General features: G+C 43.1%; 1 pseudogene; it reads left to right on the top strand.

Moving 5' to 3' along the window:
• The first annotated feature begins 22,015 nt into the window (after positions 1 to 22,015).
• On the top strand, positions 22,016 to 22,288 carry LOC147004493 (Nuclear RNase P; annotated as a pseudogene).
• Positions 22,289 to 22,987: the final 699 nt, after the last annotated feature.

Below are 22,987 nucleotides of genomic sequence, written 5' to 3'. Positions count from 1 at the left end.
TCTCTGGTGAAAAATCTGGTGTAATTCTGATAGGCTTGCCTTTATATGTTACTTGGCCTTTTTCTCTTACTGCTTTTAGTATTCTATCTTTATTTAGAGCATTTGTTGTTCTGATTATAATGTGTCGGGAGGTATTTCTTTTCTGGTCCAGTCTATTTGGAGTTCTGTAGGCTTCTTGTATGTTCATGGGCATCTCTTTCTTTAGATTTGGGAAGTTTTCTTCTATAATTTTGTTGAAGATGTTTGCTGGTCCTTTGAGTTGAAAATCTTCATTCTCATCCACTCCTATTATCCGTAGGTTTGGTCTTCTCATTGTGTCCTGTATTTCTTGGATGTTTTGAGTTAGGATCTTTTTGCATTTTACATTTTCCTTGATTGTTGTGCCGATGTTCTCTATGGAATCTTCTGTACCTGAGATTCTCTCTTCCATCTCTTGTATTCTGTTGCTGATGCTCGTATCTATGGTTCCAGATTTCTTTCCTAGGGTTTCTATCTCCAGTGTTGCCTCATTTTGGGTTTTCTTTATTGTGTCTACTTCCCTTTTTAGGTCTAGTATGGTTTTGTTCATTTCCATCATCTGTTTGGATGTGTTTTCCTGTTTTTCTGTAAGGACTTCTACCTGTTTGATTATGTTATCCTGTTTTTCTTTAAGGATTTGTAACTCTTTAGCAGTGTTCTCCTGCAATTCTTTAAGGGATTTTTGTGCTTCCTCTTTATTGTCTTCTGCCTGTTTAGCAGTGTTCTCCTGCATTTCTTTAAGTGTGTTATTAAAGTCCTTCTTGAAGTCCTCTATCATCATCAGGAGATATGCTTTTAAATCCGTGTCTAGCTTTTCCGGTGTGTTGGGGTGCCCTGGATTGGGCAAAGTGGGGGTGCTGGGTTCTGATGATGGTGAGTGGTCTTGGTTTCTGTTAGTAAGATTATTACGTTTACCTTTCGCCATCTGGTAATCTCTGGGGTTAGTTGTTATCGTTGTCACTGTTTAAAGATTGGAGCAGAAGCTGTGTTCCACTCACCAGCAGTCCCAAAATCCTGCGGTGGGGGTCGTGGGTAGCTGGCGGGTGTCAGGCAACCCTGCTCTCCCGCTACCCCAGCGCTGATCCGGCCGGATGAGGCCTGTGGCCCTACTCAGGCCGGTTTCTGCTTCCCTAACTAATGCAGTCTCAGGTCCCGCGCAATTGGATTGGAGCAGAAGCTGTGCTCCACTCACCAGAAGTCTTAAGATCCTGTGGCGGGTGTTGTGGGTAGCTGGCGAGTGTCAGCCGACCCTGCGCCCCAGCTGCCCCGGCGCTTTTCTGACCGGAAGAGGGTTGTGTCCCTATGTAGGCCGGATTTCTCTCTCCCCAACCAGAGCAGTCTCAGGTCCCGCGTGATTGGACTGGAGCAGAAGCTGTGTTCCACTCCCCAGCAGTCCCAAAATCCTGCGGCGGGGGTCGTGGGTAGCTGGCGGGTGTCAGGCAACCCTGCGCTCCCGCTACCCCTGCGCTGATCCGGCCGGATGAGGCCTGTGGCCCTACTCAGGCCGGTTTCTGCTTCCCTAACTAATGCAGTCTCAGGTCCCGCGCAATTGGATTGGAGCAGAAGCTGTGCTCCACTCACCAGAAGTCTTAAGATCCTGTGGCGGGTGTTGTGGGTAGCTGGCGAGTGTCTATTTTGAAGGATCTTGTTTCCCTAATTTCTTTCTCAGCCTGTTTATCCTTTGTGTAGAGAAAGGATACTGATTTGTTTGAGTTAATTTTATATCTAGTATATTAGCCCTCTATTAGATGTGTGATTGTTAAACATCTTTTCCCAATCTGTTGGTTGCCGTTTTGTCCTACAAAGAAAAAGAACTTCAGGCTGGTGGGATTGCTCAGTGGGTAAGAGCACCCGACTGCTCTTCCGAAGGTCCAGAGTTCAAATCCCAGCAACCACATGGTGGCTCACAACCGTCTGTAACGATATCTGATGCCCTCTTCTGGTGTGTCTGAAGATAGCTACAGTGTACTTGCATGGAATAAATAAATAAATCTTTAAAAAAAATAAAAAAAGAAAAAAGAAAGGTTTCTGTTTAAAAAGAAAGAAAGAAAGAAAGAAAGAAAGAAAGAAAGAAAGAAAGAAAAAGAACTTCAGACCAATTTCCCTTGTGAATTTCGATGCAAAAATACTCAATAAAATTCTCACAAACTTAAGGTAAGAACTAATCAAAATACACCATGATCAAGTAGGCTTCATCCCATGGATGCAAGGATGGTTCAATATATGGAAATCCATCAATGTGATCCACTATATAAATAAACTCAAAGAAGAAAACCTCATGATAATCTCATTAGATGCTGAAAAGGCATTTGACAAAATGCCACTTCATTGTAAATTTCTTGGAAAGATCAGTAATTCAAGACCCATACCTAAACATAGTAAAAGCAATATACAGCAAACTAGTAGCCACATCAACCTAAATGTAAAGAAACTAAAGCAATTCCATTAAAATCAGGGAACAGACTAGGCTGCCCTCTCTCTCCCTTTCTATTCAATATAGTACTTGAAGCTATAGCAAGAGCAATTAGAGAACAAAAGTAGGTCAAGGGGATACAAATTGGAAAGGAAGAAGTCAAAATATCACTATTTGCAGATGATATGATACTATACTTAAGGGATCCCAAAAACTCCACCAGAGACCTCCTACAATTGCTAAACAACTTCAGTCAAGTGACTGGACACAAAATTAACTCAAACAACAGTAGTCTTCCTATACTCAAAGGATAAATAGGCTGAGAAAGAAATTAGGGAAAGGACACTCTTCACAATAGTCAGGTGTTGACTCTTAATCTGGCTTCTAAGACTGAGTATAGACTATACGAGTCACCAACTGCCCCGGAACAAGACTTGGATGTTTGGTTGAAAGAGTTTCCCCAAGCATGGGTGGAAACTGAAGACATGGGTTTAGCAAAACCTCAACCTCCTGTGTTTGTAGAGCTTAATCCGGGGACAGACCTAGCATGAGTCTCCCAGTATCCCATGTCTCAAGAGGCATGGAAGGGTATCATTCCCCTGCATATCTGAAAACTGTTGGCTCTAGAAGTCCTCAGGCCATGTTATTCAGTATGGAGTACTCCATTATTGCCTTCAAAAAAGCCAAATTCCAATGACTATCACCCCATCCAGGACCTACTGGAAGTTAACCACAGAGTGATGGATATACACCCCACAGTACCTAAGCCTTATACTTTGTTTAGCTCCTTGCCACCAGATCAGAAGTGGTATTCTGTTCTTGACTTAAAAGATGTTTTTTTTTTTTTTTTTTTTAGCCTAGCCTTGGCCTCTAAAAGCTAGTAATATTTTGCTTTTGAATGGTGTAATCACCATATAGGCATTAATGGACAACTCAACTGGACCTGCCTGTCCCAAGGATATAAGAATTCACCCACAATTTTTGATAAAGCTCTATAGGAGGACTTGGATGAGTACTGGGCTACCAATCCAGACATAACCCTTCTCCAATACATAGATGATCTCCTGGTTGTAACAGAAACTAAAGAGAGTTGCCAAACAGGGACTCAAAGTCTCCTACAAGCTCCAGGGACACGGGATATTGCCATCTGCTAAAAAAAGCACAGCTCTGTAGGACTGAAGTCACCTATCTTGATTATATTCTGAAGAAAGTCCAGAGATGGCTTTCCACAGCAAGAAAAGAAATGGTCATTAGCATTCATACTCCCCACACAGAACCCACAACATGTGAGAGAGTTCTTGGATGCTGTGAGATTTTGTAGGGTATGGATTCTGGTCTTTGCTGAAATGGCTAAACCTCTGTATGAAGGCACCAAAGAAGCCAAGGACTTTGTTTGGACTCAGGAACACCAAAGAGCCTTTGAGAAAGTGAAACAGGCTCTGCTGTTAGCCCCTGCTTTGGGGTTACCAGATATTACTAGCCATTTCATTTTTATGTTGATGAACATAAAGAAGTAGCCAAAAGAGTTTTGACCCAAACCCTAAGGCCATGGAAATGGCCAGTGGTTTATTTGTCAAAGAAATTACACTCAGTGGCCATGGGACAGTCATCTTACCTGTGTATTATTGTGGCTATGGCATTACTACTTAAGAGTGCAGATAAATTAACTTTGGGACAGAATTTAGTCATAACTACCCTCCCCCCATGCAACTGAAGGAGTACTCAAACAGCTGCCTGATCGGTGTCTCAGTAATGACTGCATGCATGACTCATTATCAGTCCTTACTGATTAACCCTGGCCAATTTACCTACCAGCCACCTCCCCACTTGAATCCTGTGACTCTTCTCCCTGACTTGGACCATCTGCTCCACCAATGCAATGAAATCTAGGCCCAAGCACATAGTACCCGACCCAACTTGAAAGACTCCCCTCTGCCAGTGGACTTGGTTTACAGCTTCACCCATGAAGGTCTCAGGAAAAGCTGGAGTGGCAGTGACTACAGAAATGGAGGTGATCTGGGCTCAGTCTCTTCCCCCAGGCACTTCAGCTCAAAGGGCTGAACTGATAACACTAATCCAGGCCCTTATCATGGGAACAGTGCTGGCTATTAATATTTACATGGACAGACAATATGCATTTGAAACTGCTCAAGTACATGGAGCTATTTACCAGGAAAGGGGGCTCCTAACTTCAGAAGGGAAAACAATCAAGAATAAAGCTCTCTGTTTGCCAAAGAAGTTGGCAATCATACATTGTCCAGGCCATCAAAAAGTAACATCAGTGGCTAGAGGTAACATCCTAACTGACAAAACTGCTAAGGAGGTAGCCCTGGAAAAAACCAGCCACCTCTGTGTTGTCCACTGTCCTGCCTGAGGCACCCAATCCCAACTTGCCTGAATACCCAGTCTATACAGAGGGAGAGATCGAATGGGTTAAGAATCAGTCAGTATATGGAAGGCAGGAGGCAATGAAGGTATGTTATTTTTACCCACCTCCTTAACAAAAACAATCAAGAAAATCCACAGACTCACTCACATGGGAGTGAGACATATGTCAGACATAGTGAGACGATCTAAGGTGACTTTCAAAGATATGCAGAACACTCTTGAGTATATAGTGTCAATCTGTTGAGCTTGCCAGCTGACTAACACTCATAACACTCGCAGACATCAAAGTAAGAGACCGGAGACCTACTAGGAATTTAAATTTACAGAGATTGACTCAGGGAAGTATGGTTACATGTACTTGCTGGTGTTCATGGACACCTTCTCTGGATGGACATAGGCATTCCCAACAAAACCATGATTTCAAAGTAGTGGCTAAGAGGTTGCTGGAGGATATCTTACCTAAGTATGGATGTCCTCATATGATAGGGTCAGATAATGGACCAGCATTTGTGTCCAAGGTAAGCCAAGATGTAGCAACATTTATTGGGATGTATTGGAAGTTACATTTTGCATATCAACCCCAAAGTTCAGAACAGGTAGAAAGAATGAAGATAACATTAAAAGAGACCTTAATTAAATTGACCTTAGAGACTGGCAGAGACTGGGTGATGCTCCTTCCCTTTGCCCTATATAAGGTAAGGAATTCTTTGATATTATGTATGGTGTCCCTGCCCCCATTGTACCCAACCTGCAGTCTGCAGCTATTGCAGAATTGGAAGATTCTTTTTTTTTTTTTTAAAGATTTATTCATTATATGTAAGTACACTGTAGCTGTCTTCAGACACTCCAGAATAGGGCACCAGGTCTCGTTGCGGATGGCTGTGAGCCACCATGTGGTTGCTGGGATCCGAACTCTGGACCTTTGGAGGAGCAGTCGGGTGCTCTTACCCACTGAGCCATCTCACCAGCCCGGAAGATTCTTATTATGACTTAATAACTCCAGTCAGAGCAACACAGTTGGCTCATAAATATGTTTTCCCTAAATTATGTGATCTCTATAAAGCAAGCCCAGTTCTGGAACCACACAAGTTTCAACCAGGGGACTACATCTATGTGAAGAGATTTTGCTGAGACACACTGGAATCCAGGTGGAAAGGACCTTTCATTGTCCTGCTAACCATGCCAACTGCCATTAAAGTGGATGGGATCACCACCTGGGTACACTACACTCACACTAGACCAGCTGATCCATTCTCCCCTAAGGAAGATCACCAAACTCCAGTGTTACCAGAATGGAAAGTTCAGAAGAGCACCAGAGAAATGCTGCAGCAAACTCATCTGAGCACTGCTGCAAGATCCGTTAATTCCCTCCACCTATGCCCCCACTGGTCCCAAGAAAGTATCTATTCTAAACAGCAGTTGCTGATTGACTGGCATTATTTGCACCAGCAATCTTTGCTCGGTAAGGATTCCTCAATTAGGTCCTCCTGCAGGAATTCTGGTGTCACAGGCAGTCCTCAATTATGGTCCTCCTGCAGGAGATGCTTCTGTAGCTGCATGGCCCCCAGCATTTACATATAAGCAGCTCTGCCATTTCTGCTACATATCCACCTTTGGTTTTTAGATGTTGATAGCATAGTAGGAGCCAGAGTGCCATTGCCTCAACATTGTTGACCCCACCTCAGAGGATTCTCAGTATACTGGACTGTGCCTGTCTTAGGTTGTCCTGTCTTCCAGGATCTTACCCATCATTGACTACTAGCCCTCAAAGAGATGTCACTCCAGAGGCATGCCACACAAGAGTGAAATGAGGAACAGTCTACATGGTGGTCTCACAGATCTTTGACATACATGCTTTGATCACTTCCTTGGGGGGGCTGCAATCAGGATTCTTGAGAGTCATCAGCAGCTGGAGGGTTGCCTTTTTTATGGAATGCTGCCTGGAGATATGCTGTGTGAGACACTTAAACAAAGTAATTATTAGTATGACCATTCCTCCCATCATAAATGGCTATTGATGAGGTGTCAAACAGCCTCTTAATATTGTCCCATTAAAGAGACGGCCACTCTTAGGAGAGTAAGGGGGTATAAATCAAGATAATTAGAAGGGCCACATAAATTCCAATTTTTCATAATAGGGTCATATCAGAATCTAATGGGATCCCTGTTAATATAGGGAGTAATATCGGTGCATGCGCAATTGCTTCAATACTTACTCAAAATAAGCGGAATATGGACCAGAATCATTGGCAGCTTTTCTGATTAGTTCCAAGTCTGCCAGAGGAGTTAGAATCTAGGGCCTAGTCACTGCAACAGGGCCAAGATTGACAGGGAAAACCTCATGATATACCTGAGGAGAATGAGGCTCCCAGGGAAGAGGCAGTCCAACATGAGGGAAAGGCATTGCAGGAGCAATGGCAGCAGGAACGACTACTGGAAGGCAATGTCCTCCTAAATCACACCAGGGGTAAGTTGGTGGTACCTCCGATGGGGTCAGAGAAAAAGGGCTAATGAGTGAGGGACCTTGAACAGTGGCGCTAGAGGCTGGTTTGGAGCCTGATGGCTGGAGGGCTGGAGCAGAGGCATCCTCATCCTCATTGTTAAAATCAACCTGTTTTCCCAGAGAAAGTGGGACAAAGTCAGTAATGGAAAGGTGAATATTAGCCTGATCCTGACAGGGTTTGTTATGGGCAGCCTCCACTTCCTCTGGGAAAGAATTCTAAAGACTGGCAATGACTACAAGGAGTTTGGGGACAAAGAAAAAGGGAGAGATATTTCCAGGCTGTACCTCGCACTTTCAGGCAAGGAAGAGAACATGCATCAGGAGGAAAAGATCCCACATGTCCTCCAGGGATATCCAGGGGGGCAATATAGCAGCCTCCTCCCAAAATTGGTCCAGGACATGAATCTTAAACTTGAGACCATGAGTAACAAGAAGGGTATTCAGAGCCCTAATCTGGGGTTCCTTGATGGTAGAGGTGAGAGAACAGATGATGATGATGAGCACAAAAGAAACAAATGACAAACAAATAAGATAAATATGACAGAAGAAGCAACAAAAGTCACAGTGTACTAATCAGGGGACTCCCTCAGGTGTAGCTCAAAGGCCTCATGCCTGGATGGTGTACCCAGGAAGGAAAAGGTGTTCAGGAGCTGATCTCTGGTACCACTACCTGGGAAAACAGCCCTTATGTCAGGTACTAGGACAAATCCAGATCAAAAGTGAAAATGAGCAAAGTCAAAGAAGACAGAAAAGATGACTGCTGCATGCTTATTGCAGCATGATCACACAAAGACAAAGAAGAACACAAATGGCCACTTCATGCTCACTACATGCTAGCCCCATGCTTACCACAGCATGTTCACTCAAAGAAAAATGAAAAGATGTCACAGCAAGCTTGCTGCACGCTTGCAGCACAATCACTGCACACTTGCCTCACCCTTGCCTCATGCTCATTGCATGCTCACTCTTGAACCAAACTAAGACCAAAAGTGAAATTACCAGGATGGACAGACAGAAAAGAGAAAGAAGACAGAAATGGGGTCCACATGCTTACCTTCGTAGGACCCACAACATAAAACACTAAGGAGCTAGTTCACCGAAGAAGCAACTGAATGGGGCACAGCAGCAGCACTGTGCGGAGAAGAGCAGATAAGGTCAAACCATGAGCACAGTTATTGCAGCAACAGGCAAAAAACAAGCTCCCAGAAAAGGAGGTTCACAAGCAGCCACAAAATGAGGTTGATGAAGTAGTTATCAAGCACATGGGTGCCAGATGTTGCCTGTGCCCTGGACAGCTCTCCATGAGTTGAGGGAGATTTGGTGCAGAGTTAATGACACAGACTCTGGGAGCAGGTGAAATATACTGCAGCAAGCTCATCTGAGCACTGCTTCAAGCTCCTTTAATACCCTTCACCCACACCCCCATTGGTTTCAAAACAGTATCTATTCTAAACAGCAGTTCCTGATTGGTTGGCAATTTGCACCAGCAATCCTTGCTCACTCAGGCAGTCCTCAATTAGGTCCTCCTGCAGGAGATGCTTCTGCATCTGCACAGCCCCCAGTGTTTCCATAGAGGCAGCCCTGCTGGTTCTGCTACAGGCCTCTAAAGCTACTATTAGAAGGAGGAATGAAGAGGCTAAAGCAACAGGACAGACTCAATCTTGTGCTCTGAACTCCATTTTAAGCTGCTGTCCTTAGAGTGACATGGCCCCCACACTTGGGCTCTGGGAAAGAGACCACAATGCAGTCCCAGCAGTCAAAAATAGACATAACAGCTGTGGCAAACTTACAATAACCGGAAAAACTGGTCACAATAACAGGATGAGTTAAGAAAACATGAATCATTCCCAGGTCAAGATGCCCCTTTTAGATGTGTAGTCTCTCCTTGTGGTTTGAACAAACACTATGCACCAATCAGTTTAAAGGTTAACATTCCTTTACCCATTTACTCAATCATGTGCTGCCAAGGCCTGAAAGCCCCAGCTTGCATTTTTTTTTCTACATAACCTTTAGCCTCTAGACCCAAGCATCACTTTCCTAACCTGTTGCACAGGGAGGTTTTTGACAAGAGTCCAAACTCGAATAAAGACTCTTGTGTGCTTACATAGGAGTTGTGGTCCCTGCTGGTTGCCTGAGGGACTCACAAACTGGGAATAGCAGTATGTGGCATAGAGATTGTTTTGTGGTATTTTGGTGAAGAGTGTGGTTGCTTTTTTACCCTTTTCTAAAGAGTCTACCTGAGGCTAAGATGAAAAGATTTATATTAATTGCATTGACAAAGGAAGTCTCAAAAAAGTCCAGCAGAGACTTTCTTCTCTGGTTCAGTCTCCTGAAAAGCATTTTAAACAAGTGTATCAAGTTGAGAAAGGAAAAATATAAAATATATGTTTCAAGTATTAAAGGGGCACCAAGAAGTGAAAGGGAGCTGAATCTTGTGTTCTAAGAGATAACAGATTAAGGAATTGGGGGCAAGATCCTACCCAGCTAAATTTAGATGCAGGCATGGTGATACATACCTTTAATCCCAGGAAACAAAGCCAAACAGACCTCTGAGTTCAAGGTCAGCATAGAACAAACCAGATTCTAGGTGAAGAAAAGCTTAAATCCAGACATGGTGGTGCACATCTTTAATCCCAGCATTACAGGGGACAATGCCATGCAGATCTCTGATTTCTTTTCTTTTTTCTTTTTTTTTTTTTTTTTTTGACTTCAAATGTTTTATTTACTTTTAAAATTTTTTTAAATATTTTTATTACGTATTTTCCTCAATTACATTTCCAATGCTATCCCAAAAGTCCCCCATACCCTCCCCCCCCCCACTTCCCTACTCACCCATTCCCATTTTTTTTGGCCCTGGCGTTCCCCTGTACTGGGGCATATAAAGTTTGTGTGTCCAATGGGCCTCTCTTTCCAGTGATGGCCGACTAGGCCATCTTTTGATTCATATGCAGCTAGAGTCAAGAGCTCTGGGGTACTGGTTAGTTCATAATGTTGTTCCACCTATATGTTTGCAGATCCCTTTAGCTCCTTGGGTACTTTCTCTAGCTCCTCCATTGGGAGCCATGTGATCCATCCACTAGCTGACTGTGAGCATCCACTTACCTTGGTCAAAGAAGGAATAAAGAAAGAAATTAAAGACTTTTTAGAGTTTAATGAAAATGAAGCCACAACATACCCAAACCTATGGGACACAATGAAAGAATTTCTAAGAGGGAAACTCATAGCTCTGAGTACCTCCAAAAAGAAACTGGAGAAAGCACATACTAGCAGCTTGACAACACATCTAAAAGCTCTAGAAAAAAAAGGAAGAAAATTCACCCAAGAGGAGTAGACTGTAGGAAATAATCAAACTCAGGGGTGAAATCAACCAAGTGGAAACAAGAACTATTCAAAGAATTAACCAAACGCGGAGTTGGTTCTTTGAGAAAATCAACAAGATAGATAAACCCTTAGCTAGACTCACTAGAGGGCATAGAAGATCTCTGATTTCAAGTCAATCTACAGACCAAGATCCAGGAAAGCCAGGTGTAGGCAGACAGGGAGTCAGAACACAGAAAGCTGGTAATAGAATAATGGGGGGGGGCATGTTTCAGACACCCAAAGTAGGATAATATGGCAGCTTCAGCCATGTGTCTCTGGCTTTAGAGTGAAAAATAAAAGGGACTATGGGGACAACTGATGCTGTTTAGCTGGAGCTAAGAAATTAGCTGTGATTAAAATAAGACCAGCATCTCTGAGGTGAAATCTTGGAAGAGTTTTCTTATAGCACAAAGATTCTGTATCCCAGAGACAGCCAAGGTTGTACCTCTTGCTGTACTTGGTAATGTGTAAGAGAAGCACTTTAAAAATGTTCAACATCCTTAATCATCAGGGAAATGCAAATAAAAACAACCCTGAGATTCCACCTCACACCAGTCAGAATGGCTAAGATAAAAAAAATTCAGGTGACAGCAGATGCAGGCGAGGATGTGGAGAAACAGGAACACTCCTCCATTGCTGGTGGGATTGCAAGCTGGTACAACCACTCTGGAAATCAGTCTGGCAGTTCCTTGGAAAACTGGACATAGTACTACTGGAGGATCCAGCAATTCCTCTGCTGGGAATATACCCAGAAGATGTTCCAACTGGTAATAAGGACACATGCTCCACTATGTTCATAGCAGACTTATTTATAATAGCCAGAAGCTGGAAAGAACCCAGATGTCCCTCAACAGAAGAATGGATACAGAAAATGTGGTAATTTACACAATGGAGTACTACTCAGCTATTTAAAACAATGAATTTATGAAATTCTTAGGCAAATCGATGTATCTGGAGGGTATCATCCTGAGTGAGGTAACCCAATCACAAAAGAAGTCACTTGATATGCACTCACTGATAAGTGGATATTAGCCCAGAAACTTAGAATACCCAAGATACAATTTGCAAAACACAAGAAAATCAAGAAAAAAGAAGACCAAAGTGTGGATACTTCATTCCTCCTTAGAATAGGGAACAAAATGCCCATGGAAGGAGTTACAGAGACAAAGGTTGGAACTAAGACGAAAGAATGGACCATCCAGAGACTACCCCACCTAGGGATCCATCCCATAATCAGCCATCAAACGCAGACACTATTGCATATGCCAGCAAGATTTTGCTGAAAGGACCCTGATATAGCTGTCTCATGTGCCTGGCAAATACAGAAGTGGATGCTTAAAGTCATCTATTGGATGGAACACAGGGGCCCCAATGGAAGAGCTAGAGAAAGTACCCAAGGAACTGAACAGGTCTGCAACCCTACAGGAGGAACAACAATATGAACTATCCAGTATCCCCAGAGCTCGTGTCTCTAGCTGCATATGTAGCAGAAGATGGTCTAATTGGCCATCATTGGGAAGAGAGGCCCCTTGGTCTTGCAAACTTTATATGCCCCAGTACAGGGGAACACCAGGGCCAAGAAGTGGGAGTGGGTGGGTAGGGGAGCAGGGCAGGGGGGAGGGTATAGCAGACTTTTGGGATAGCATTTGAAATGTAAATGAAGAAAATATTTAATAAAATAATTGAAAAAAAAAGAGTCATCCAGCCAGTACTCGTTATGAATGAAGGTGTCATGAAGAGCAGCTGAGGCTTGGCACTGTGAGAGGCCATGGAAGGCCACTGTTGAAGGTTCAGCCTGAGTTGCAGTTTTTTGCCCATGAATGAAGGGGTCATGCAAAGGATTTGAGATCTGGCACCATGAAGAGAGCCTATGAAAAGCTATTTGTGAAGACTAGTTTCAGCAGAAGACCCCAGTTTATTGGAGATTCCAGTATCATAGAATGATCATCAAGAACAGCAACAGCAGAGAAGTGGATCAACATGAGCTTAGAGTGCTACAGAGGGCACAGATGGAGAAGTGGTGCCAGCCCTTTGGAGAAATCTAGAAGATCATGTGTGGAAACCACACTTTGAAACAAGAGGCTATAACACTGAAGTTGCATTGGAGACTCCAAGATTTTTGAGATGCCAGGGCCATAGGAGGCTCCTGAGGAATGCTGCTAATAGGGAGTGGAACCATCCCAGGAAAAGAAGTTTGATGTGAAGGACTAAGGTAGCAGAATAAACTCTTATTTCGTTCTTAAGACTCCATTCTAAGTTAACTTGGCCTTAGAGAGGCATGGCTTCCTCCCTTGAGGTCTGAGGAAAATCATAAAATGTCCCTGGCAGTTTCAAAATAGACACAGCAACTGCTGCTAGCTGATAACAACAGAGTGGGCTAAGAAAACATGTTTTTCCCAAGTCAAGATGCTCCTTTTTTGATGTATGCTTCTCCCTTGTGTTTTATCCAGGTGCTGTAAACCAATTAGCTTAAAGATCAACATTGCTTTACCCTTTCATGTAATAACAGGCTTGGAGATATCCGGCACCCTCCCAGCTGGAGGACAGTGATCTGCCCTGCAGGGAGCGCCATCTTGGCTCCGGGACTCCGCCGAACTTAGTCTGTACAGGTGAGACTGAGGACCACAGAGGCAGACAGCTTCTGGGACAGGTGGGAGCCACAGAGCCGCTGAGGCAGCACCCTTTTGGGGCCGCAGACATCCGGCACCCTCCCAGCCGGAGGACAGTGATCTGCCCTGCAGGGAGTGCCATCTTGGCTCCGGGACTCCGCCGAACTTAGTCTGTACAGGTTAGAGTGAGGACCACAGAGGCGGACAGCTTCTGGGACAGGCGGGAGCCACAGAGCCGCTGAGGCAGCACCCTTTTGGGGCCGCAGACATCCGGCACCCTCCCAGCTGGAGGACAGTGATCTGCCCTGCAGGGAGCGACATCTTGGCTCCGGGACTCCGCCGAACTTAGTCTGTACAGGTGAGAGTGAGGACCACAGAGGCAGACAGCTTCTGGGACAGGCGGGAGCCACAGAGCGGCTGAGGCAGCACCCTTTTGGGGCCGCAGACATCCGGCACCCTCCCAGCCGGAGGACAGTGATCTGCCCTGCAGGGAGCGCCATCTTGGCTCCGGGACTCCGCCGAACTTAGTCTGTACAGGTTAGAGTGAGGACCACAGAGGCAGACAGCTTCTGGGACAGGCGGGAGCCACAGAGCCGCTGAGGCAGCACCCTTTTGGGGCCGCAGACATCCGGCACTCTCCCAGCTGGAAGACAGTGGTCTGCCCTGCACAGGAGCCCTCTGCCTCAGGAGCAGGGAGCACATCTTGGATCCAGGACTCCACTGAACTTAGGAAGTTAGTCTGCACAGCTGAGAGTGTGCACCACAGAAGCCTACAGCTTCTGTGACCTGCCAAAGCAACACAGCATCTGGGAAAGGTCCTGTTTTCCGCCTTCTTCTTTGGCCAGGAGGAGGTCCAAACGCCAGATATCTGTACACCTTCCCTTTAAGAGGAAAGCTTGTCAGCAGGGAGTGCTCTAACCACTGAAACTCAGAGGAGAGAGCCTGTCTCCCAGGTCTGCTGACAGACGATACTCAGAATCACCAGAAGAACAACCTTTGAACAGAGACAACTATAACAACTCCAGAGATTACCAGATGGCGAGAGGTAAACGTAAGAATCCTACTAACAGAAACCAAGACCACTCACCATCATCAGGACCCAGCACTCCCACTTCGCCCAGTCCAGGGCACCCCAACACACCTGAAAAGCTAGACCTGGATTTAAAAGCATATCTCATGATGATGGTAGAGGACATCAAGAAGGATTTTAAAGAACTACAGGAGAACATGGCTAAAGAGTTACAAGTCCTTAAAGAAAAACAGGAAAACACAACCAAACTGGTAGAAGTCCTTAAAGAGAAACAGGAAAACACATCCAATCAGATGATGGAAATGAATAAAACCATACTAGACCTAAAAAGGGAAGTAGACACAATAAAGAAAACCCAAAATGAGGCAACACTGGAGATAGAAACCCTAGGAAAGAAATCTGGAACCATAGATGCAAGCATCAGCAACAGAATACAAGAGATGGAAGAGAGAATCTCAGGTGCAGAAGATTCCATAGAGAACATCAGCACAACAATCAAGGAAAATGGAAAATGCAAAAAGATCCTAACTCAAAACATCCAAGAAATACAGGACACAATGAGAAGACCAAACCTACGGATAATAGGAGTGGATGAGAATGAAGATTTTCAACTCAAAGGACCAGCAAACATCTTCAACAAAATTATAGAAGAAAACTTTCCAAATCTAAAGAAGAGATGCCCATGAACATACAAGAAGCCTACAGAACTCCAAATAGGCTGGACCAGAAAAGAAATACCTCCCGACACATAATAATCAGAACAACAAATGCACTAAATAAAGATAGAATACTAAAAGCAGTAAGAGAAAAAGGCCAAGTAACATATAAAGGCAAGCCTATCAGAATTACACCAGATTTTTCACCAGAGACTATGAAAGCCAGAAGATCCTGGACAGATGTTATACAGACACGAAAAAATCACAAATTCCAGCCCAGGCTACTATACCCAGCCAAACTCTCAATTAACATAGATGGAGAAACCAAAGTATTCCACGACAAAACCAAATTCACATATTATCTCTCCACGAATCCAGCCCTTCAAAGGATAATAACAGAAAAAAACCAATACAAGGACGGGAACCACGCCCTAGAAACAACAAGAAGGTAATCCCTCAACAAACCTAAAAGAAGACAGCCACAAGAACAGAATGCCAACTTTAACAACAAAAATAACAGGAAACAACAATTACTTTTCCTTAATATCTCTTAATATCAATGGACTCAACTCCCCGATAAAAAGACATAGACTAACAAACTGGCTACACAAACAAGACCCAACATTTTGCTGCTTGCAGGAAACTCATCTCAGAGAAAAAGATAGACACTACCTCAGAATGAAAGGCTGGAAAACAACTTTCCAAGCAAATGGTATGAAGAAACAAGCTGGAGTAGCCATTCTAATATCTGATAAGATTGACTTCCAACCCAAAGTCATCAAAAAAGACAGGGAGGGGCACTTCATACTCATCAAAGGTAAAATCCTCCAAGAGGAACTATCAATCCTGAATATCTATGCTCCAAATACAAAGGCAGCCTCATTCATTAAAGAAACTTTAGTAAATCTCAAAGCACACATTGCACCTCATACAATAATAGTGGGAGACTTCAACACACCACTTTCACCAATGGACAGATCATGGAAACAGAAACTAAACAGGGACACAGTGAAACTAACAGAAGTTATGGATCAAATGGATCTGGCAGATATCTACAGAACATTTTACCCTAAAACAAAAGGATACACCTTCTTCTCAGCACCTCATGGTACCTTCTCCAAAATTGACCACGTAATTGGGCACAAAACAGGACTCAACAGATACAAAAATATTGAAATTGTCCCATGCATCCTATCAGATCACCATGGACTGAGGCTGATCTTCAATAACAAAATAAATAATAGAAAGCCAACATTCACGTGGAAACTGAATAACACTCTTCTCAATGATACCTTGGTCAAGGAAGGAATAAAGAAAGAAATCAAGGACTTTTTAGAGTTCAATGAAAATGAAGCCACAACATACCCAAACTTATGGGACGCAATGAAAGCATTTCTAAGAGGAAAACTCATAGCTCTGAGTGCCTCCAAAAAGAAACTAGAAAGAGCACACATTAGCAGCTTGACAACACACCTGAAAGCACTAGAACAAAAGGAAGAAAATTCACCCAAGAGGAGTAGACGGCAGGAAATAATCAAACTCAGGGGCGAAATCAATCAAGTGGAAACAAAAAGAACTATTCAAAGAATCAACCAATCAAGGAGCTGGTTCTTTGAGAAAATCAACAAGATAGATAAACCCTTAGCTAGACTCACTAGAGGGCACAGGCAAAGCATTCTAATTAACAAAATCAGAAATGAAAAAGGAGACATAACAACAGATCCTGAAGACATCCAAAACACCATCAGATCCTTCTACCAAAGGCTATACTCAACAAAACTGGAGAACCTGGATGAAATGGAGAAGTTCCTAGACAGATACCAGGTACCAAAGTTGAACCAAGATCAGGTTAATGATCTAAACAGCCCTATATCCCCCAAAGAAATAGAAGCAGTCATTAATAGTCTCCCAACCAAAAAAAGCCCAGGACCAGATGGGTTTAGTGCAGAGTTCTATCAGACCTTCAAAGAAGATCTAATCCCAGTTCTTCACAAACTATTCCACAAAATAGAAACAGAAGGTACTCTACCCAACTCATTCTATGAAGCCACAATTACTCTGATACCTAAACCACAAAAAGACCCAACAAAGATAGAAAACTTCAGACCAATATCCCTTATGAATATTGATGCAAAAATACTCCATAAAGTTCTTGCTAACCGAATCCAAGAACACATCAAAACAATCATCCATCCTGACCAAGTAGGTTTCATCCCAGGGATGCAGGGATGGTTCAATATACGGAAATCCATCAACGTAATCCAGTATATAAACAAACTCAAAGACAAAAACCACATGGTCATCTGGTTGGATGCAGAAAAAGCATTTGACAAAATCCAACACCCATTCATGATAAAAGTCTTGGAAAGATCAGGAATTCAAGGCCCATACCTAAACATGATAAAAGCAATCTACAGCAAACCAGTAGCCAACATCAAAGTAAATGGTGAGAAGCTTGAAGCAATCCCTCTAAAATCAGGGACTAGACAAGGCTGTCCACTTTCTCCATACCTATTCAACATAGTACTTGAAGTCCTAGCCAGAGCAATTCGACAACAAAAGGAGATCAAAGGGATACAAATTGGAAAAGATGAAGTCAAAATATCACTTTTTGCAGATGATATGATAGTATATATAAGTGACCCTAAAAATTCCACCAGAGAACTCCTAAACCTGATAAACAGCTTCGGTGAAGTAGCTGGATATAAAATTAACTCAAACAAATCAATGGCCTTTCTCTACACAAAGAATAAACAGGCTGAGAAAGAAATTAGGGAAACAACGCCCTTCTCAATAGTCACAAATAATATAAAATATCTTGGCGTGACTCTAACTAAGGAAGTGAAAGATCTGTATAATAAAAACTTCAAGTCTCTGAAGAAAGAAATTATAGAAGATCTCAGAAGATGGAAAGATCTCCCATGCTCATGGATTGGCAGGATCAACATAGTAAAAATGGCTATCTTGCCAAAAGCAATCTACAGATTCAATGCAATCCCCATCAAAATTCCAACTCAATTCTTCAACGAATTAGAAAGTGCAATCTGCAAATTCATCTGGAATAACAAAAAACCTAGGATAGCAAAAACTCTTCTCAAGGATAAAAGAACCTCTGGTGGAATCACCATGCCAGACCTAAAGCTTTACTACAGAGCAATTGTGATAAAAAACTGCATGGTACTGGTATAGTGACAGACAAATAGACCAATGGAATAGAATTGAAGACCCAGAAATGAACCCACACACCTACGGTCACTTGATCTTCGACAAGGGAGCTAAAACCATCCAGTGGAAGAAAGACAGCATTTTCAACAAATGGTGCTGGCACAACTGGTTGTTATCATGTAGAAGAATGCGAATCGATCCATTCCTATCTCCTTGTACTAAGGTCAAGTCTAAGTGGATCAAGGAACTTCACATAAAACCAGAGACACTGAAACTTATAGAGGAGAAAGTGGGGAAAAGCCTTGAAGATATGGGCACAGGGGAAAAATTCTTGAATAGAACAGCAATGGCTTGTGCTGTAAGATCGAGAATTGACAAGTGGGACCTCATGAAACTGCAAAGCTTCTGCAAGGCAAAAGACACCATCAATAAGACAAAAAAAACACCAACAGATTGGGAAAGGATCTTTACCTATCCTAAATCAGATAAGGGTCTAATATCCAATATATTTAAGGAACTCAAGAAGGTGGACTCCAGAAAGTCAAATAACCCCATTAAAAAATGGGGCTCAGAATTGAACAAAGAATTCTCACCTGAAGAATACCAAATGGCAGCGAAGCACCTGAAAAAATGTTCAACATCCTTAATCATCAGGGAAATGCAAATCAAAACAACCCTGAGATTCCACCTCACACCAGTCAGAATGGCTAAGATCAAAAATTCAGGTGACAGCAGATGCTGGCGAGGATGTGGAGAAAGAGGAACACTCCTCCATTGTTGGTGGGATTGCAAGCTTGTACAAACACTCTGGAAATCAGTCTGGTGGTTCCTCAGAAAATTGGACATAATACTACCGGAGGATCCAGCAATACCTCTCCTGGGCATATATCCAGAAGATGTCCCAACCGGTAAGAAGGACACATGCTCCACTATGTTCATAGCAGCCTTATTTATAATAGCCAGAAGCTGGAAAGAACCCAGATGTCCCTCAACAGAGGAATGGATACAGAAATTATGGTACATTTACACAATGGATTACTACTCAGCTATTAAAAAGAATGAATTTATGAAATTCCTAGCCAAATGGATGGACCTGGAGGGCATCATCTTGAGTGAGGTAACACAATCACAAAGGAACTCACACAATATGTATTCACTGGTAAGTGGATATTAGCCCAAAACTTAGGATACCCAAGATATAAGATATAATTTGCTAAACGCATGAAACTCAAGAAGAATGAAGACCAAAATGTGGACACTGTGCCCCTTCTTAGAATTGGAAATAAAACACCCATGGAAGGAGTCACAGAGACAAAGTTTGGAGCTGTGATGAAAGGATGGACCATCTAGAGACTGCAGTATCCAGGGATCCATCCCATAATCAGCTTCTAAACGCTGACACCATTGCATACACTAGCAAGATTTTGCTGAAAGGACCCAAAGATAGCTGTCTCTTGTGAGACTATGCAGGGGCCTAGCAAACACAGGAGTGGATGCTCACAGTCAGCTATTGGATATATCACAGGGCTCCCAATGGAGAAGCTAGAGAAAGTACCCAAGGAGCTAAAGGGATCTGCAACCCTATAGTTGGAACAACATGATGAACTAACCAGTACCCTGGAGCTCTTGTCTCTAGCTGCATATGTATCGAAAGATGGCCTAGTCGGCCATCACTGGAAAGAGAGGCCCATTGGACTTGCAAACTTTATATGCCCCAATATAGGGGAATGCCAGGGCCAAAAGAATGGGAATGGGAGGGTAGGGAAGTGGGGGGCGGTATGGGGGACTTTTGGGATAGCATTGGAAATGTAATTGAGGAAAATATGTAAAAAAAAAAAAGAAATATTTTGAACCATAAAAAAAAAAAAGAAAAGAAAATTGTGTGGACTGAAAAGTTATGTTTAAGAATATATGTGTATTTATGCATAAAAGTATGCGATAACAATTACTTGAAAAAATGAAGCCATTCAGTTGAAGGAGCATAAGGAAGTGTGTATGGGAAGTTTGTTTGTTTGGTTTGTTGGTTTTGGTTTTGTTTTGTTTTGTTTTGTGTTTTGTTTTCAAGACAGGTTTTCTCTGTATAGCTCTGGCTATCCTGGAACTCACTTTGTAGACCAGGCTGGCCTTGAACTCAGAAATCCACCTGTCTCTGTCTCCATTAAAATGATTTTATTTCTCAGTGTATATAGCATTCAGGAGTTAATAAATAAAATGATTAAATCAGGAGGATGGTTGGCAGGCTCTGCTTAGGAAACTGAAAAGGAAGTTTTAAATTCATGTAATTTTAATTTTGAAATAGGAAAAATATTGTGGAGAGAGATCATTTGCATAAGATAGTGAATGGATTTTACACTGAACTGTATAGTCAAAATGATAATAACATTTACCTGATCTATATTTTTACTACAATAAAAATTTGAAAATAAAATATTTAAACCTTGAAAAAAAATAACAGGCTTGGAAACCCATGCTTGTGTTTTTTCCTTTATAAATCCCCTTTACGTAAACCTGGGGGTTGATCTCCTACCCAGTTGCATAAAGAAGGTTTGTGGCACAAGCTTGAGCTTAAATAAAGACTCTCATGTGCTTGCATCAAAGTTGTGGTTCATGGTGGTCTCTTTGGGGTTTTTGCAATCTGGGCACAATATTTGGTGCATTGGCTGGAAACCCCTAGACTTTCAGGACCCCCGACCAGAGGCTCTAGCACAAGCTAGGCAAGTGTCTAGTATCTTTGTGTATTGTCTGTGTCTATTCTTGTTTTTGCTTTTGAAAAGGCCTGGAGATTTTTGAAAAAAATCTATATAAGCAGCAAGGAGTGGCTAAGAGTGTACATGCTGGAGGCTTACAGCTGTGGGAGTCAGAGAGATGTTTCTGAATCCAAGATGAATGAGGTATCCACCCATCAGTTGGAGGAATTTTTGGTGAAAGACAGAGAGCTCCACTGTTAGTTGCTTTTGGTTTTTGAAGCAGGAATATGAATCTGTGAGTCTGGGTCTTTACATTCATTTTTGTTTTCAGTCTTGGAGTGGTTATTTTGTGCCTGTCTATTCTGTTTCTTTTGTTATTTGGTCTTTACTTGTATTAGACTGTGACAGATGCCATGGGGCAGACTTTCTCTCACCTTGATCTTATTCATTTTAATGAATACAACTTATTACAACTTGGAGTGGCTGGCTTTTGATGTTGGATGGCCACTGGCTGAGGACCTTTCATCTCCCCAGTGTAAGCAGTAGAAGATAAGTCTTCCCTCTTTCCTCTTGCTAATGCTTCTTCATCAACAGGCAGCAGGGAGACAAGGAATAAAAGGAGCTGACTCCAGCCTAGCAGACAACTCCACCCTTCTCAATGGCATCAGATTTAGGGCTAGAGAGATGGCTCAGACATTAAGAGCACTCAGACCTCCTCGCTCTCTTTAAGCTCTCATCTTTCCTACTCCCTAGCCCTCCTTCCCCCCTTTTTCTCTCTCTCTCTCCCCCCCTCCATGTAGCTATGGCCAGCCTTTCCCCCTCTTTCTACCTTCTCTCATTTCCCCTGCCTTCTACAATAAAGCTCTAAAACCACAGACTGTCTCTGCTCATCAAGGCCTGCCTTCCCCATTCTGTTCTCAGCTCTTCCACAGTGTTCAGTGGTGACTGGTATGCCCGAGGCTGAGAACCTGGTACCTAGGACTGCCCCTTGTCCACCACCCACCAAGCTGGGGTCCGTGGCTTCCCACAGCCAGACACCCACCTGGGGCCTTGTGGAAATTCAGAGGTCCTGAGTTTAATTTCCAGCAATCACTTGGTGACTCCCTCCCCCCCCCTTTTTTTAATCAGAACAGGCTCTGCATTTTACAGTCATATCCCCCCTTCCCCTCCTCTTCTGTCAAGTGCAGGCACGGTGCACACTGACATCCACAACCACTAGAAAGTCTACTGCTAGGGCCTACTGCAGCCCTAACCAGGCTCTCCCTGAGTTGGGAGGCGAGTTCCCAGAGAACAGTGCTCCACACCTTGACTGACTAGGCAGGAAAGGCCCCAAAATGGGCAAATATATCCCTCACCAGGGTTTGGAACAAACTCCTGGTCACTCAGTTTGCTCAGTAAATGGCTATCCTTCTTGTCAGGAGTGCTTGCTCCCTGTCTGAACACATGTAGACTCTGTGTCATAAAGAAAGGGTCTCCACTGACACTATCCTGCCATGCTCAGCTCACTGAGAAGCAACAAACACTTGCTTGCATGTGCCTTAGAGCACTCAGTGAAAATACCTACCCAAAGCTCTTGCAAGTTCTCTTCACCACAGACAGAGGCCACGAAACTGGCTACTGGCCTCATGGGGAAATCCACCCAGAGTGGAACTTCAATGAGGTGGAAGGTAGGAAGCATCTCCAGATTTGCCACCAGCCTCTTTCAGCAGGTCTCAACAATAATTTGGCCAACATTTAGATATGATATTAGACAGTAAATTGATAAAAAAAAATTCAGTAGCATTCCTCAAAGGGGTCATGAAGACTATGTGTGTAAGGTTATACACACATAAACCCTGAGAAAACATAGTATTCTAGAATGGTAGCCCTGGCTTTCATTAGTCAGTTCTAATGCTGGACATTAGGAAGAAGTTACAGATTCAAGAAAGATTAAAAGAAAAGTTGTTGAGGGATCTAGTGAAAGTTGTAGAAAGAGTGCAGAAGAGTACAGATTAAGACAGGAAAGAAAGGACAGAACACCCGAGGACATGATCCTTCTGGTTTCCATCTGCTCCCCAGAGCTAACCCTGAGCTACAGCTATCTGCACCCCAATCCAACCCAGAGAGAGCTGGTCTCCCAGGATTACTGATACTCCTAAGATCACAAGTGAGACCATCA

Source organism: Mus caroli, unplaced genomic scaffold (genome assembly GCF_978045245.1).
Source record: "Mus caroli unplaced genomic scaffold, Mus_caroli_1 scaffold_5, whole genome shotgun sequence".
In the NCBI taxonomy this organism is placed as follows: Eukaryota; Metazoa; Chordata; class Mammalia; order Rodentia; family Muridae; genus Mus; species Mus caroli.
The sequence above is the reverse complement of the archived record's forward strand: the minus strand, read 5'-3'. Positions and strand labels throughout refer to the sequence as shown.